This window comes from Python bivittatus, unplaced genomic scaffold (assembly GCF_059951505.1).
Source record: "Python bivittatus isolate LINGU-HERP-01145 unplaced genomic scaffold, Pbiv_v1 ctg000060_np1212, whole genome shotgun sequence".
Lineage (NCBI taxonomy): Eukaryota > Metazoa > Chordata > Lepidosauria > Squamata > Pythonidae > Python > Python bivittatus.
This window is the reverse complement of record NW_028277044.1, coordinates 9,398,567-9,417,707: the sequence shown is the minus strand read 5'-3', so window position 1 is coordinate 9,417,707 and position 19,141 is coordinate 9,398,567. Positions and strand designations below refer to the sequence as shown.

Sequence of the window (19,141 nt, the reverse complement as noted above, 5' to 3'; positions counted from 1 at the left end):
AAGGGCCCAACTGCTGCACAGGATGAACCTGTGCAAAGGCCTTCCTGGCCAAAACTGCCACCTAATCTTTCCATTTTTTTCACTGCGTGTAATGGAATGTGAGAGTGACCTTGGAAGATGAGGGAAGAGATGCTGCCTAGAGAACAATCTGATAAACGGGGGAGGAGCCCCCAACTGAGTAACAGAGAGAGAAAGAAACGTAGAAAGGACACGCCCTAACTGATCAGGCAGTAAATAAGGATGGTGGGAGATTTGTACTTGCAAGATTGATGTCAGCCCTCCCAGGTAAACCAGACAGGAAACATGACCAGATGAGCTACTTCTACTTTATTGATAGGTTACATTTACAAAATCTTGCATTTTGTTATTCAACATGATCCTTGCCAAAATTACAGGCTCACTCATTAAAAAAAATAAAATCCTGAAATCCAACCTACACTTTAGGCATGTCAATCTGAGGTTGGTTCTTGTTTAGAAAGGTGACCCTTTGCTTCTACAGATCTGCTCTACTGTCATGCTTCCTTAAGGAGGAAAAGATTAAACTGAAATGAAAGGAATCCAGCTATCCTTTCCTCATGGGCAAATGGACAAAATCAACTATAAGCCAAATAAACCTCTTTCTTGGAACTACCTCTTCTATTCTTCACTATACATTATATCTTCTGTATTTTTCAGTGTTGCTAGAGAGAAATAACTCTTGAATTCTGCTAATAGTGGCTGTCAGTAATCTAATGTTGATAGTACTGTACAATCAGTAATCTAGTAACTATATCAGTAACTGGGAGACAGCAGATCCTTTTAGGTCTCCAGGATCAATGCTAGAGACTGTTTTGGGACTCTGCAATAAACTGTTGGATTTTTGGTGTTCTCTGATCTTGATTGTTTTGCTGCACTGCTTTGATAATTTCATTACCCTGCTAATGAAATGTCTGCAAGAAAAAAACTGGGCTCAAAGAACCCAACAGTTCAACCCTGAGCTATGCATATTGTTTACTATTGAAATCTGCAATAAACTGACAGAGGAATTAATTTAACATCCAAGTACATCTCACACTTTTCAGCTCAATGTCCTTGTCACGAAGCATGTTTATCCATCCATCCTGCAAAGATCAGCAGCTGATTTTGGTATGTCTCTAGGTTAGAATGGCAAAAGCTGAGGAAGTAATTCCAGATAATGCAGCCAATAGAGAAAACAAGCTCTCCCCCATTACAGTGAGATCATTGCTCCTCCCATACTTTGTAATATGAGTTACTAACAAGCCAAGCTGGAAATCTATCCAGCAAAGGTGAGGCTACTTAAGAAAACCAACTGAGAAAGTTGTGCTGTTAGGATTTTAAGAAGACAGCATTAAACTAAGCAGATCCTTCATTTAATTGCATTGCCACTTAGAAAAACATTTGTTTTCTGTGAAGCATATTTTATCAGAGGCGATGATAGAAGCATCCCAGGAAAGATGCCCCAGGGGCTTAACTCAGATCTTGGCAAACCTCACATTGTCAAGTTATTTGTGCATGAAGTAAGTAATACAGCATGAACATAATATGCTAGGAATGAAAGAGGCAACAGTTATGTGTTCTGGAAAATACTAGCAAACTTTATGGCACTTTGGAGCTTGGCCTGTACTCTCTCATAAGGTTGATCAGAGGAATTGTTTGACTATTATCATGCCATGTTTTGCAATACATCCCTTTGAAGATCTAAAATAAATGTCCTATGTTAAATTGGCCTTGTTCCCAGGTAAATGATATAGAATTACATCCTAATTCAATTAAAAATTAGCCTCCTCAGACATTCTGAGATCATATATACAATGTAGTCACTCATTCTAAATTAGCTCCTGATTGCTTTAAATATGCAAGATTTACTGATAGTGGATGGTTTGTATATGTCACAAGTCTTCTGAATTGAATATTGTATATGTATATGGCAAACCTTGTAAGGATGGGGAAGCTAAGAGAGTACTTAATTCCTTGGTTAGTACTTGAATGAAAGGCCATCAGGCATAGAGTAGACTAGAAAGTTGAAAAAAAACATTGCTGAAGATGGCTATGGCAAACCATTTCTGTTTTGTTGTTAAGAAAATTACATAAGCATATATGTGAAGCCATCAGGACTCATGCTATCCTGGAAGATGAAAGAAGATATGTAGGACTTCTTATGGATAATGTAAATTTAGTATACAAGCATTCTTTGTCCACAGATTCTTTCCCTTTATCTACTGTGTCCCCGAAGTCAATTTTTTGCCATTAAGCTCTCCGAATCTGAGTTACGTCCTCTTGTACGCTAGAATATCACAATAAATGGCAACACTTAGCAGATGTTGACCAATCTCAAAAAAGCTAAGCATGTTCATATCTCATTAATATTTGGATGGGAGATCATCTTGAAATCCCAAAGACTGGGAAGTTGACTCAAGGAAGACTTCAATGTCACCTTTTTCTTCTAGATGCATCATGCTTACTGTGAGTGTGAATGATGATGATGATGATGATGATTTTAAAAATTGCTAGGCAACTAGGGCAGGGAACTACAAAGCTACTAGAAGGAAACTGCCAAAAATTTTGGACATTCAAAGAAAATCAAGAAGTTATGAAATGCTATTATGAATCAAATCCATAGACAAATCATAGTTTCCAGAAATGAATGCATGAAATTTGGAAAATATAATTTCTATAATCAAATATTGCTGAACAATGATTTATGGATCAGAAACATTTCATACCCAGAAAACATGTTTAGAAACATTGAGCATAATGAATTGAAACAACAATAAACATATACTGAAAACAAAAAATTGAAACGGAAAAAGAACAAGTGTAGTAGAAGAACAAGCCAACATAAACATCCATTTGGGTGCAGCTGATGAAAATTTTGAACAGCCAAGTCAGAATAATGAAACAGAACCTCAATTGTCTGAATACCAACAGTATCTTAAAAAGTTTTTGAATGCATGAAAGAAACTGCAGGACAAATATTTCCTCCTTTGAAATCTACTCAGAATAAATATTTAAATAAATTTTTGCGTGATGCAAATATGGTTGCCTAATCAATTATGACAAAAATGATCAAAAAGACAAATCAGAAATAATAATAGAACTGGGTTATAAATTGAAAAGAAGCCACCAAACCAAAAATCAGACACCAAAGTATAAAATTAGTTTGGAAAATAAAATCAATATTTAAAAGGTATTAGCAACCCTCAAAATTAAAGGAACAAAAACTGAAAAAGGAGAAAATAAAAACAATTTTGAAAAAGCTGGGCAGCAAAACAAATTCAGAAGTCATTAAAACAAAGAGTGGTGGCAACTTCTAAGGAAACTGAATGCTATGAAACAATTGATATGAATGATATGAAACAATATCAGTATGAAACAGTGATATCAAAAAATTCCAAAAAGAACAGCCAGTTTGAGACAAATCAACACTGAGCCAGTGCTGGGTTAAAAACCTAGAAACATCTTTCCTAGGCATGAAAGCCAGCTGAGTGAATTTGGGCCAGTCACTCTCTCTTAGACCAACCAACTTCACAGGGTTGTTGTTGTGGGGAAAATAGGAGATGCGAACATTAGGTACATATAGTGCCTTGAGTTGACAAAAATAAAGGTGGGATAAAAATCTCATAAACAGTTTTCATTAAAGCTTAACTGAAAATACAAAAATGAGTAAATCCCCTAAAATAAGGAAGAAATGTTGGAATTTTGGGGGGGAAAAATGGGAGAACCAGATAAAACACAATGAAATGGCCACATTGATATCTGATATGGAAAAACAAGCAAAACCTGAGCAAATGGAAAACACTGCAGTAACAGCAGAAATGATAAAAGAACAAACTAAGAAGGCAAAGAATTGGAGTGCACCAGGAAAAGATAAGCTACATAGGTTTTGGCTCAAACATCTCTCCATATTATATGCTCATCTTACAAATCATTAAATCAAATGTTGCATCAAGGGTTAATAAATTATTGGCTCACTACAGGCCAAATGTTTCTAATCATGAATGACAAAACAAAAGAAAAAACATAGCAATTTTTGTCCAATCACTTGTCTGCCTACAACATTCAAGCTGTTTATAAGAATCATTACTAATAACATCTACAAACATCTGATTTCAAATTCATTATACCATCTCGAGTAAAAGTTTCAAAAATTCTAGCAGTACAAAAAGTAACTTTTGATTGATTAAAAAAAAATGAAACACTGTAAGAGGCATAAAATAGACCTTTATATGGCTTGGATTGATTTTAAAAAGCATTTGATTCACTATCCCACAGTTGGATTAAAAATCTTTGGAATTTTTTAAAATTCATGAGAAAATTATAACATTTTTAAATAATGCAATAAAAAATAGAAAACAACTTTGATGGCACCTAGAGAACAACTCGGAGAAGTGAAAATCAAAAGAGGAATTTTTCAAGGAGACTCTAACTCCAGTTGCTTTTAATATGGCTCTGATTCCACTGATGATAATTTTGAATGATGACTATGTAAAATGTCATCAGGCTATGAAGTAGGGTAAGAAATAGGCAATTTTAGACAAATCGACACTGATTCAGTTTGGTGTAGGATAGCTCCAGCTCAGTGCATTGTTGGACTTCAGGTATATGGGCTGTTTGAGGACTCACATCAACCATTTGTGAGTATGCCTATTGGCACCAGAACTGGGTCACTTATTCAGCTCTATGGATTCCCTGGCCACTATGGGTAACAGCAGCCTCTATACCCTTTAAACCTCTTGTTTTGTCCTTTACAATCAAAATGCTGAAACTGTGGGAAAACCATAGTAGTTTACTGTTTCCATAAAAAACCCAAGAACTTTCCTCTCCTCCCCATGGAAAAAAAAAATAAATTAAAATATACCTGCACAATAGCATGATGTTATGATGTCTCACCATCCACATCAGCCATGGCAGGATTTCCCATGCTTGGTCTTGACTAAAGTGCATGAAGGTTCAAGGTGTATATTTGTCAAGGCTTTTTATGTCACCTCTGTCATTACTTAACTTCTCAGCTGCTGACCTGTATATTTCCCCCTAATATCTTCCATATTTCCTACTTTTTTCTCTTAAAACACATCATCATCATCTTTTGTATGACAGGTGTTGGTGGATGAGTCAGATTCTCAGGTCAAGAGTCAGTACCTAGTTTAAATCTGACCAAAACTGAATGTGTTCTAAAGCACCTTTTCTTACTATAAAGTAAATATAGGGATCTGAACTGACCTTGGATGTTAATCCAAAAATGAAGAGGTTTGAATTTCTTCCTTGTGCTGAAATCCCAGCTTAGATTGGGCCTTCTGACCCTGCAGATACACAGCCAAAAAATGATCTGCTTATTTCAAAATGTCTCAGACTGACAACACATGGCTGATAAGGAGATATTTTTAAAGAGAAACCTGATGAGAATTTATCAACTGCTTCTGGCAGGGAGAAAAACAATGAGTAAGAAGTCAGGCTTGCAGAGAACTCCATCAGCATGGCAGAAAAGAGGCAAGATGGCTGCAGGATTTCTCCAGAAGTTCCTCAATCCTGAACAAAAAGAGAGAGAGAGAGAGAGAGAGAGGAAATGAGAGAGGAAATGAGAGAGGAAATTTAGTTTGCCTTCATTTTGGTAACCTCAGTGATTCTAAGACAATCCAGTATTTTAAAAGTAAATTCATGCAACCCAAGATACTGTCAGTAGTGACAAAAAATGCACTCTGATTAGTGTACTGCATCCCAAGCTCATATTTGTGATTAATGAATTATGAAGTTAATCGATTCTGTTCAAAAGTCCAATATCACTTTTTAGCATGATGAGAGATATTAATTTTCTCATAAAAATAATAGTAATATCTGAAGATCCTGCCTGCAAACACATTTCTTCCTTTTCTGCATAAACAGCTCAGTATATAGTATTTATAAGCAGCCTGTTAACATGCCATTGACAGCTTCTATTAGCAACTTTTATTTCATCAGGACGTGTGACGGCAAGGACAATACAGCAAGATCTGGATTCAGGACAGGGCTTATAAGCAAGGAAAAGCTAACAGAAGGATACAGCACATTTGTCTGTATTATCCCAATTGTTTATTTTTATTAATGTATTACACAGTTTTATGCACCACCCATTTTCATAGGCATCAGATGGTTTACAAAAACAAGGGGATGCATTACTAAAACAGAAGCAACCTATCTAGCAACCTATCAAAATGGCAGCCTGTACACTGTTAGGCCCCAAACACTGGTGGAACAACCACATCTTAATCTGTACAGGACTTTAAAGATGATAATTACTTCTTTGAATTGGACTGAAACCAATCAGTAACCAAAATAGCTATCACAGCACAGGTGTTATAATATGTGGTAGTTTTGCTCTCTCCACTTAGCAGAGTGGCTGCTCCACTTTGGACCAATTAAAACTTCTGGGCATCTTGAAAGATAGCCCCATGTGTTCTTCCAACTATGAGGGGTTATGTGTGCCTTCAAGTCAGCGTTGACTGCTGGAGACTGCCTTGGGCTAGTCCCTGAAGATTTCTTGGCAACGTTTTTGGAAGTGGTTTGCCATGGCCTTCTTCCTAGGGCTGAAAGAGAAAGACTGGCTCAAGGTTACAGCTGCTTTTGTGCCTAAGGCAGGACTAGAACTCATGGTCTCCTGGTTTCTAGCCTGGTGTCTTAAGCACTACACCAAACCGGCTCTCCTATGAAGTGTTAGGTGGGGGCTATTGAACAAGATACAGTAGTCTCTGGGTTAATATAATGTTCCTTAAATCAGGATGTTGTGGGTTATGAAGATGATCAAGTTTACTTAGATCATGTTAAGGTGGGTTATTCATATCTGAATAGGGATTATGAGAGGTTATGATTAATTTGAAAGGTTGGATATTAACTATTGATTTAAATGCCATACTTTATTCTACATGTTCTAGCCGTGTAAAGAGATTTAAATATGACCTTGGTATGAAAGAATCATTATGAAGGGACTAAGCAATTACATAGTCTAGAAGATGAAGCAAACATGAGCAAGAAATTAAAAATAACTCCCCCTTGATTTGTTAGTATAAGAGGGGACAGAAAAAACACTCAGACAGGCTTTCAAAATACTGTTATTATACCCTACTATAATGAAGCAGCATTTCTGGGATCTCTACAGTATCTATGCCTCAACCTGGCCTATCTTGAAAGGCTGACATGTTGGCACTGTCTGTAAAGAGACATTACACTGGAATTTTTAATTGATTACTACAACATTGCATGCATTAGATTTCAGATCTTGAGTCAGCTGGATACTGCAATGTCAAAGCTACACTGGGGAAAAATCAATAAGCAAATCATATTACTGGAGCTTAAGCTAAACTCTTGTGACCAAAGCATTAAAGTTTCCTGAAAGATTGCCAGTGTTGTGGATTGAAGTTTGCTGCCCATCAAATGCAATTCCTTATTTAGGCACGTAGATTAGGAGTCTAGACTATGAAGTCCGCACGTCTCCACAGATTCTCTCCTATTGATAAATATAAAGCCGAGAACAGACTTCATGTTTATATGAGGAATGATCTGACCATATTGTACCATATCATCAAATAGCTCCCATTGTAGACCAAGGATATCACAAAGTAGAGCTCAGGGCTATCAACAGACCTTTTCTTATTTATTTATTTATGTTTAATTAATAAAAAAGAAAAAAGCAAAACCCAATGATAATCATGATGATGGAGATACATACATCATCAAAGAAAAAAAACATAGAAAGTTCTTTACAAAAAGTAAAAAAAGTACAAAGAAAGATTAAACAGTTACAATTCTATATATACTTATCTAATGCAAATACTATTCAAGTACATATATATTTCTAATACTATCATGTTATTTTTTTTAACCTACTGTATTTTGTATAAAGGAGTCCCATATTTCATTATATACTTGTCCATACAAAGTCTACGTCTATAGGCAATCCACTCATAAGTGGCAAGTGCAATCAGGTCTTCAATCCATTGAAGGCATGGGGCCATACATTTATCTTTCCAATGCTGCAATATCAGTCTTTTAGCCATAGTAGGGGCATGGAGAATCCATTTACATTGTCCAGCTGTCAAGTTCCATGTACTAGGTATGTAATTCAAGAGAATATTATCCTCTGAAAATTTTAGCTTTTGTCACAGAGTTACATTTATACGGTCCAGTACTTTCTCCCAAAACTTAATAAGTATAGGACATTGTAAAAAACATGTGTTTTAGAGAAACATTGCTCTTATTACATCTCTAACAAAATGCTGTCTTAGACAATCCTTTTCTATACAAATGTAATGGAGTCCAATAAATTCTAAATATTATTTTAGGCTGTATAAGTCATAGTTTAAGGTCCATTGACACTCTTGCTATAAAAGTTAAGACGTTCTCCCATTGTCTAGGCAATATAGGAACCTCTAATTCTTTATTCCACTCATCTCTCAGCATCTGCATATCAAAATGATTTATTCATAACAAATACCTATAAAAAGTAATAGTAGGTTTTTTAGTTTTAAAGGATTTAACAAATTGTTCTAGTATCTCAGGTGTCTCAGAAGCTGAAAATGCTGGTCCAGAAGTTAGTCCAAACAATGCTGTTAACAAATGTTCTAACTGTAAATATTGCCTGAGTTACATCTGATAGATGATATTTATCTCTTAACACAGCATATGTTAAAAATTCATCTTCATCATCTATCAGTTGGTCCAAAGTAAACATCCCCACTTCCCTCCAATTTTTCCATATCACCATCTTTTTCCCAATTTTTAATGTTGGGTTTCCCCATAAAGTCAATTTAGCATGGGAAAAAGGATCAAATCTTTTTTATTAGACATTAAATTCCATAGCTTTATAACTGACATAACTGTTTCCAGAGATACTAGAGTTCTCTTGTATTTAGATCCAAACACTGTCCATCCAGCCAAAGGTGCTATATATGTGATCAACATACCTTTTCTTAATATGAATCATTAGGAGGAAAACTTACTGTGGGATACCTGTAGTTCAGATGGTGAATTTTTCGTACACTTTATTAAAGAGGTCAGAAATGGGCAGCTCATTATAGCAAACCTGTGGAAATAACATTTAGAAAGGCCAATAGTATTTCCATTTCAATAATGTACAATCCAAACACAAACGTTTATTTCAAGGGGAAAGCTTATTTCAGGCTAAATGTCAATAGAAGACTAGGCCTCAGCCAGAATGGGTGGAAATACATTACAGCATTTATGAAACCTTTGATGTGAATACTTTGTTCACATATTTTCTCTCTTTTTCATGAAAGCACACAGTACTAGATTTTGGGAAGGCGGATTCTATAGTGTAAGAAAAAGTGAGCAGACTTTGGGTGGATGGAAGCTACGTTTCATGGTTTAAGGGGGCTGAAGCCTGCAGCAGATAGGATGATAATGCAAAGTGGGTGGGTTAGGATGTTCCAGGAGCCCTATCTTGCCCAAGGGTCTCAAGTTCTCACCACCATCTAAATTCTAGTGGTAGGATTTCATCCTCCAAGAACAACTAGGAGATGTATAATGATAAAGGGCAAAGTTCTGAGAAAGAAGAAGACTTATATCCACATGTTAGCAATTATGCCATTCTCATCCAAATCAGCATTCTTAAAAGAAGTTCTATCAACAGCAGATCCTCAGTGGAATGCATTGCTGTGATGGAATTGCTACTTTACATTTATCTAGGAATTTAGGAAGCAGCTGGAAGGACCTCACTCAATTCTCTTCTATTGCCCCATGCATGAAAGCTCCTTGTGAGCACAGCAGCTGCCCTGACAACAGATAATGGATGCATGGCAGTGAGTCTTAAAATGCTTAATGCTACCTTTGTTGCTATTATTGAGTTAGTGATAATTTAGGGATTGGTATCATGCTGGAGAAGTCCTATGGTCGTCAATGAGCTAAGAATTTTTCAGAACATTTCCCACTACATTCTCCAGTGCTAAATGTGGAATTACTGTATAACAAACTAGTTATAAGTAAAGAATGAAATTTGCGAAGATCAGGAGGTAGGATGACCATGCTTCCCAGGCAATACTCTTCAATTTTCTTCTATTCTTTAAAGACAGCCATATAATAGTTAAAATATAAACAGGATTCTAGATTGGAACTAGTTTGTGACAGTATATTTCCTCCCTTCTGCTTTTGATGTGGGAAATATTGAATCAAATACATTCTCATTGATTAAAAGGTTCTCTGTAATGCCTAGAAGTGTTGACTTGTGTATAGTATGTGTATGTGTATGGGGGGGGGGGGTATTGGACAGTCTTCTCAGCTTTTACTGAGACATGATCCTCAGCTGAACCAAAATATATCCCAAATCATGGACTAGCTGTATTTTCCTGGCAAACAGAATGTTGTGTAAAACAGTGACCTGACATTTCCAGCCCATCTAGAGTTTTTCCTGGCCTTCAGATGCAATGATAGAATGAAGTCAGCCTACTGAATTTCTACCTGGAAATGGAATGTGAAACTTTTAGAAATGGGAGATGGTAATCTTAAATCTGACAGAACAGTGCTGTATTCTATTAAGGTCCCTTGTAGAATCAGCACAAAAAGCATTCTGAATATTTCTCTCTACCAGAACATGACAGCTGTTGCTTTAATTTAAGTATTGCAAAAATAGCTGTAAACTGATGGGGAAAAAGAATGGCTTGTTTGATGCTCTCTCCTCTCTCTCTCTCTCTCTCTCTGACTCTCATGTGATGATTGGCCTGTCAATGGAACTAACAATGGAAACCAATATGTATGTCAGTTATGCTGTTCCTTTGATCCAATTATTTCTAATCTTGCAGAGTGCAGTAATAGGGTATTTAAAGCCTATGGAAAGTGGGTCTGTTATCCCAACAGCTGTTTAAGCAGATGAAAGGGGAAAGCAAAAGTAATTACAATACAGCATTGACACGGAAATTTAGAGACAGTAGTAAAGATTCCAAGTCACTTTAAGGATGAAGGACTGCACAGTAGTATGCTCTGGAATTTTCCAAATATTTGTCAATCATCTTATATAGAGATTCCCCAGCTAAAGTGCTTCTTCAATATGTTGGACTTCAACCCCATAATTCCTGCTGGACCAAAACAATTGAAGGGCACCAAGTTGTATAAGGCTTATCTGGGAAAACAAGCATATTCAAATATTAGATGGCTTTCAATTTGTGAAGATGATCTGAGAAGAAAAGTATCTACAACAAAGGAGCATGGCAAGGTTGGTAGGGAAGAATTCAGATTCTCTCACTCCATTTCTCACCTACTTCATACGTGAACTTGTCAAAAAACTGTCCTATCACATCTCATCTCAAGGCAAATGTAAATTATTTTCCAGTGTTATATGGCATAAGCATTGCACTTCCTTCATTCTGTTTTCCAGTTTATTTCTTTCTACACGGACATGGAAACTAAGCTATGCATAAGGCAAGATGGACAGAGACCAGAAATCTAAATTTAATCCACAATGCCTTTCTAAATGCCAAGAAGTGGAAAAGAAAAACAAGGGCACTTTGTCAACTGTAGAAAAGTACTGTGTGCAGAAGGGGTACTGGACTTCACATCAGAGATCCAATTCATAACAATGTGTATTTCAGTCTCACTAACTTCAGTGTGATGAGGTCCTGCACTGAATTGCAGTGTGGATTTACTAAGGCATCTGTATTATCTAAGGTAATAGATTGTCTAAAGAGGAAGTTGGTATAAACCTCTGCCAGTATCATCAATGGGTGGAAGCATAATAATTTTTCAGAAAACTGAAAATGGAATGATAAAGCTATGATTCCCCAAATTACTTAATATGGAATTTAGACCTATCACTATCTCTCAGATTAACCTGCCTCATTGGATTGTAATGAGAATAAAATGGGGTGGGTAGGAGACAGAACCATATAAATTGCATTGAACGTCTTGTAAAAATTATGGACAGTTGCCTCTGTTATACCAGTAACAATTCATAGGAAACAAAAACCTGTCTGCTTCTGGTGAGACAAATAATGTTTCCACTGATTTCTACTCCCCAGTCTTCAAAAGGCTGTGTGAAGTCAGCCCATGAGAGTTGAGACTGTTGTCAACCTCAAAACGTAGGAGGTTTTAAAATTACTTATTAAAATATCTTGAAGCAGTTTAGCAAGCATATTTAAGAATAGCCATATGTTAAAACAATTAATATAAAACATATACAGTACATTAAACATGGAACGGAGAAAAGAAAGAAAAGGAATAGCTATGTCTCTATCATTCATACATGCAGTGGTGAGAGAGAGTTCTGGTCAATGGTGGCTTTGGAGCTAGGGAAACAGGCATTCTGCCTTGAAATCTAGATGAGATTTGCTGAACTTCATATATACTGCAGCTGGTAAGAAAGGAACTCAAGTTACTGGAGTCTGCGAGCATTGTGAGAATGGGCCAATCTGGAGATGATTCCCCACTGCAGCAGAGACTGCATGTGAAAGTGTCCCAGATTTAATACACTAGCAGAGTATTCTGGTTTGGACCTGATGTAAGTGACTCACTGTGCTAGAAAAAAATCACACAATCACAGTTGCAGTTCTCCAAGGATGAAGCGAGACAACATAAGGCCACATCAATGAACAGTGGCTTGAAAACATGAAGTGTTTCTTTTCTTTGCATTGGAGATATGTAAGAACTCAATATTTGATTTATAAAAAAAACTTCAAGACTAGTCAGTATGCATTATTGTTCATCAATTCTGCTTTGCACCAGTTTCCGAAAATTTCAGACAGCAGTTGAGACTAAAACTGAATCTGGAAAGTATGAATAATAGGCCCCTCCCATGTTACACTGATTTTTAAAAAAGCAATTTAAATCATTTGCTAAATTTATATGGACCGAAGGAGCACCTTTTCCTTTTTCACCCAGTCTGCATTCCATTAAACAATCTATTTCTAAACCTGTAAATGGAGATTTATCATATCATATCATATATCATATCATCATATTGTATCCACTGTAAAGAAACGTCCACATATCCTACACAGTAATCTCTGAATGTGCTTCTCATTTTTATCGGTCAGTAGTAATAAACTTAATAAAGACTGGATCGGGACTGCTATTTCTCCTGATTCTTGGGACGGTACATGAAATATGACTGAGCCACATCCAGTCAAGTTTCCCAAGGCTGCAATTTTTTGCCAAGTCTGAGCACAGAATATGAGACAGCACAGGCTTGGAATGCAGTATCAAATTTATCATGCTAATAAGGTATTAGGTTGCCTCACCTTCTTAGATATCAGCTCCCCAACTACACTTGAAGGTACCTATCATTTTGACACATATAGACACGCACATGTGCACACACCCCTCTGCCTTGTTTTGCCAAGTGATTTCATTTAAACGTAAGATACTAGCATGTGTACAGTATGTGGCAGATTATGTAGCCATCAAAATTCCGTAAAGCCAAAGTGCAAAGCCTTCTCACGACAGCCGTAAAGATCTCTCAGGGTGAGTCTGTCTCTTTGGGACTCACAGTTCCAGAAAGTTGGAGAAATTCTGATGTCTCGTATGGCCACTTGCAAAAACCTCACCCCCTAAGGCAATGTTTTGCCTTATTCCACATTAAAACAAAAAACTAAAACTGAAATAGACTTTCCTTCAAAATTGTAGATCACAGAATGAACAATGGCTTTTGTTATGCTTTGGGTGGCTCAGGATCTTTCAAGCATAACATCTCTTTTGGGGGGGGGGGGCATATGCTAAAAGTAGAACACAACACCTCTCAAGTAGTTGGTAAATACTACTTCAGCCCCTTCCTCAACCTAACCACCCAGATTTGTCTGCAATTATTTCTATGCTGCCTATTCTCACGACTCTAGCCGTTTACAATAAATACAATAAATCATCCATAAAATATTCATAAAAGCAATAAAATTAAAAAAAAAACATTGGTACCAATTAAGCCTATCACCTCTGAAAGCCCTCCTGGAAAAGACTGTTTTCACTATTTTATAAAAAGACATATGGGTAGGGACACATCTGATCATAGAAAGCAAGCTGTTCCAGAGAAAGGGAGCTGCTGCTGAGAATGTTGTCACGTTTTTAAGCAGAAAAGTGAAATAAAAATATCTAAATAAATAATCATTGCATTAGGTGGAAGGTACTTATGAATCAATTGCTTTGAGTCACTTGTTGAGATGGGTGGCTATAGAAATCAAATAAATAAATAAATAAAATTAATTAATTTATGGTTTGTTCTAGAATATTTCAATAACATACTGATTGCTCCATAATTCCAGAGATCTCTCTCCTTTGTAGGGATAGAGATATTTGCTCTTTCTCAGTCATCTGGTCCATCTTTTCTTAAGGATTGACTAACTGACTGATTGATTGATTTGATTGGCCATCAAGTCATTTTTGACTCCTAGCAACTACAAAGATAGATTTTCTCCATGACAATCTATCCCTAACCTGTTTTTTCAAGTCTCCCAACAGTGCACTCACTGGCACTGTAATTGAGTCCATCCACCCTGCTACTGGTCGTCCTCTTTTCTCTTTCCTTCTACCTTTCCCAGCATTAGAGCCTTTTCCAGAGAGGTGGGTCTTCATATAATGTGTCCAAAGTAGGATAATTTGAGTCTGGTCATTTGTGCCTCAAGTAAGAACTCTACATTGATTCTTAAGGATTATCTCAAAGATAATCAGTGCCCCAGGGTATAAGTCATCTGGCTCTGGAGTGCTGAATTGATTCAAGGCGAATAAGCACTTTCTAAGTATGATTACTTTTATATCCCCTCCATTTTTATTCCCCAATACCTCAACACTGTCTCCCTCCATCTCCATCTCCATCAGTTTTTTTTTTTTTTTGTCTGCGCTCAGTCATGGCTGACCCTGCAGTGACTGCTTTTGGACAAGTCCTTTGCAGTTTTCAAGGCAACTGTTTTCGGAAGTGGTTTGCCAGAGCCTCCTTCCTAGGGCAGAGCCCAGCTGGCGAGCGCAGGAGGCGGGGTTTCCGTTGCTTAGCGCCCTTTTCGGGCGCACGCGGTTTTTCGCGCTTACCGGCAACTACTCCCCACTCCTTTTTTTGCAAGGCACCGCGCCAGCATTTTTCCTCCCACCGGAGTGAGAGTCCCCATTTATCTACTCACGTAAGTTTTCGAACTGTTGGGTTGACAGGAACTGGGGGGAGGAAACAGGAGCTCACCCTGTTTAACGCGAAGGCTGGACTCGAACCGCCGAAGCGTCAGCCATTTCTGGCCGGCAACTTTCGGCGTCATTAAGCCGCTGCGCCACCGCGTCCCCATCTCCATCAGTAGGAGAATGCAAAAAACAGCAGTAACACCCACTGAGGAACCACAGGTCCTGGAGTAACAAAACCCCTTTTGTCCCCATTCCACAGAAAAAGAAAGTAAAGTGAGCAACTCCCCACCCCACCTGACCTCTCAATATTTAAATATTTAAATATATGCTGTGTGCATTTGTCTGACTGAACCTATCGAGCTGCAAAGTGTCTATTGTCTTTCCTTCTGTTTCTGTTTAAAACCCCTTGAGCTATAAAGCCCAAAGAAGGGCAGCATGTTAGCATTTTTGCAATGAGGGGCTTTTTTGCAAGGGTTGTTTATTGCTGCAGTAGCATGAGTGGGGGAATGATTTTGGCTGTTTTAACTGCAGATGCTTCCAAGCCTAGGCAGACACACAGTAGCCCAGGCCAAGGCAGGCATGAAACTGACACCATCTCTGTTTTCCCTTTCTCTTTGGCAGAAGACCAATGTCTGCAAAGCATCAGCTGCCAGTTGGATTCTTTCTTTCTTTCTTTCTTTCTTTCTTTCTTTCTTTCTTTCTTTCTTTCTTTCTTTCTTTCTTTCTTTTTCTTTCTTTCTTTCTTTCTTTCTTTCCTTCCTTCCTTCCTTCCTTCCTTCCTTCCTTCCTTCCTTCCTTCCTTCCTTCCTTCCTTCCTTCCTTCCTTCCTTCTTTTTCCAAACGACAGGTTTGAAATGGAAGCTGCCTGAGATACACTCTCTACTGAATGTAGATGGTAAAGAACAAGGATTTTCTTGAGTTCAGGAGCCAGGAGAAGGCAAGAATTCCCTTCAATGGGGTAACAGGACTCCTACAGCTCAGTGTTTCAAAGCTTTGCAAAAGAAAATACTAGGCAACTGGCTTAGCTCTCAATTACTGATGACATCACAAGATCATAAGTCTCTATTGAGCTCAAGCTGCAATCTGACTCTTTCAACTTCCTCTTAAGAATCACTTGGTGGAATAAATATCCTGTCCTTGAAGAAGACTGAACAGCATAAAAGTAGAAGCCTTCTGCTTTCTTCATTCTGATACTCTATTATTTTCCCTTCCCTTTGATTTGAACACATCTAAAGAAGACCTTTTGATTATTTTAGCATCCTTCACTGAACCTAAGAATTGCAAAGATAATTTGCTTGTAGCATCTGGTAAAACCAAACTGGGATCTACTCTATCAGTGAGATGAATAATTTTCCATTAACTTCTACATATATATTTTATGGTTGTAGAAATAAATAAATTTTCCCCAGTTCATTCAGGTATTATTGTCATGGGAAGATGCTAATTTGTCAAGGTTTGCTCATTTGGTAATAAGATCTTCGACCATATAACACACTGTAAGTCAATACCCATGTTCAGTGTAAGAGAACATAGAGAAAGAAAAATAACTTAGTTCATGATCAGCAACTCAAGTTATACCTTGGGAATCCAACCCAGTACTATGTCATTTGGGTTATTGTTGGGTTGTTGTTGTCTGAACACATTTAAAGAAGCCCTTTTGATTATTTTAGAATCCTTCACCAAACCAAAGAATTGCAAGATAATTCTTGCAGTAGCAACTGATAAAAGCATACTGGGATCTACTCTATCAATGACATGAATAATTTCCCATTATCTTCCAATTGATCCTAAGGAAAAATAATAATCCAATCTATAAATATTTCATAATTTGGAATTAATCTAAGAAATGATTTGCCACTTCAGCAGAAGTTATATTTGGTTGGATTGCCAAGGCTTTAATTGACTCTCATCCTATGTTTGGAACAGCAGTACAAAGAAATAACACATCGCCTATCCTTTGTCTCACTCCAGAGGGGAAAAAATCATGTTAATTTCAGAGTTGTTAATAATCATGTTCAAGATAATAGACAAAAGTAATAAAATAAAAATACACTATGGATTCAACATAGGTGTGCCAACATGAATTTTTCAGAAGATTAGTTGTCTGAACTATTAATTAAAAATAGCAATTTTGTTTTTGTTTTTTAAATGGTTCTCTAATTTATTAAACACTTCTGTCTTCTTTTTTGACAATGCTTAGAAGTTTTTTAAAAATGATACATTTCTGTTTTTTGGGGAAATATCCAAAATCCTCTTGCATATCCAAATAGACTACCACGTGACAAGATACAGCAATAGGAATTATGGTAAAATACCATTTAAAACCAATCATTGCCCTGTCACATTTCTTTTTTTAAATTTAAAATAATCCATAATCATCTCACAAATTTATATCACAATGGGACTGGGGAAGATTCACTCTAAAACTCCCAATCTTCTCTCCTTTTTCTCTGCATGGCATTTACATTCTATAAGATGTAAATTTCATTAAAACAAATGAAAAATGTGTTGAAGAACCACAGAGTTTTACCTTGTTTTCAGTACTTCAAACTGTAAAAAAATGTGATTTTCTATTTCTGTTCCCTCCATTACAATCTGTAGGCCTTGCAGTCTACATAATGACCAGTTACTGATGCCTTCCTAGCTTATCTGGATTTTGGGTAGAATTTAGACATATGTCATCACCATTCCCACCCCCACCCCCTCTTTAAATAAAAAACAGCTGTTGGTGTTCCCTGCTAGTTTCGGAGGACTGTCAACAGGGTACAGTGGTATTAACAAGGTACTAACCTCTTGAAAGCAGCCAGATGCAGCAGAAAAGAGGGCTTTTTGCCTTGACCCATATACAGTACTGTTCAAATAGGCCTTTATAATTAAAATGGGACATTTTTTTTCTTCTTTACTCTATTTGTAGATTGCTTATAAAGTGCAGCTTTCATCATACACACCATGACATTATTGGGGAAATGAAGAGAATTAGATAATTGCAACTTGCAATGCTTCCCTGCACCCAGAGATATCTATGGCTCTAGACAATGCAAAAACAGAGATACAGTCATAAATACAATGCTATGAATACCAGCATATATCAGAACCAGATAAAGACTAAAATGTTCCAATTTCATTTAAACTTGCATTGTAAAGGCTCGGAAAATGGATGAGATAGTGGTCTGGAAAGCCTCTAAAGTTTAAAGCTTATTCCCAGCTTGGAAGAATGTTCCAAGGTCAGCATCATTCATCATCTTTGCTACAGGTTTAGTCACAAAAGATTGGACCATGCATTTCTAATTCTTCACACTAATAAAATCAGGAAAAAAGGTTTTGGCTTGTGCTTTTGCTGAAAGCTAAAACCAAAAATAATGAGGTCAAATTGTAATTCTGTATAACCAACACTATGGATCAGGAATGACTGTGCCAGGACCTCTCTGATTCATGGCATCTACCATAGCTTCTGAATAGTCGTTAAACAGAACAAGGAACAATAAATTGGGAGTATGACCAGAGGTGACACTGAATTTTATTATTTTTTTTTTGTACCAGTTCTGTGGCTCTGGATAAGAAAACATGGAATGGAAATTCTTTTTATTAGCAACATGTATTCTATTTACAGAACACACCAAAAAAAAAAAAAAATGATTGTATGCATGGAATTCACTGCAGTTTTCCTCTAATTTTGTTTGCGGTTCAGGGCATGGGAGATTTGTGACTGGATTTCTTTTCACTTATTTTATTCGTTTATTTATTTATTGAATGTGATGCTGCCCAACTCCAAATGACTCTGGGCATTCAAAACTATTCAAGGCTTCAGAACTATTACTGTTTTGAATAAGCCAGAGAATATAAAAACAATAGAACAGGAAACAAAACACCAAAACCAAACTAGAACAGAAGAAAAGAAAGAAGTGCAAGATGGTGATCCCAGCAGACACCCCCAAACATCCCATCCACATCTACTTAATTGGGTGCCACTGAGCCACGTTGACTCCTGGTGACTGTATGGACAAACGATTGTCATCTTGGCCTGTACGTTACTTACTTACTCACCTGAGATCCAGCATAGTGTAGTGGTTAA

The 19,141-nt window shown here is 37.0% G+C and overlaps 1 long non-coding RNA gene across 1 annotated transcript; it reads right to left on the bottom strand.

Annotated features, from left to right (window-relative positions):
* Positions 1–321: 321 nt before the first annotated feature.
* LOC148216431 (uncharacterized) lies at positions 322–17,684 on the bottom strand. The gene is made up of 3 exons (XR_015795382.1): positions 17,600–17,684; positions 8,970–9,052; positions 322–5,526 (listed from the first exon to the last, which is right to left on the bottom strand). It is a non-coding gene; the product is annotated as an uncharacterized LOC148216431 (long non-coding RNA).
* Positions 17,685–19,141: the final 1,457 nt, after the last annotated feature.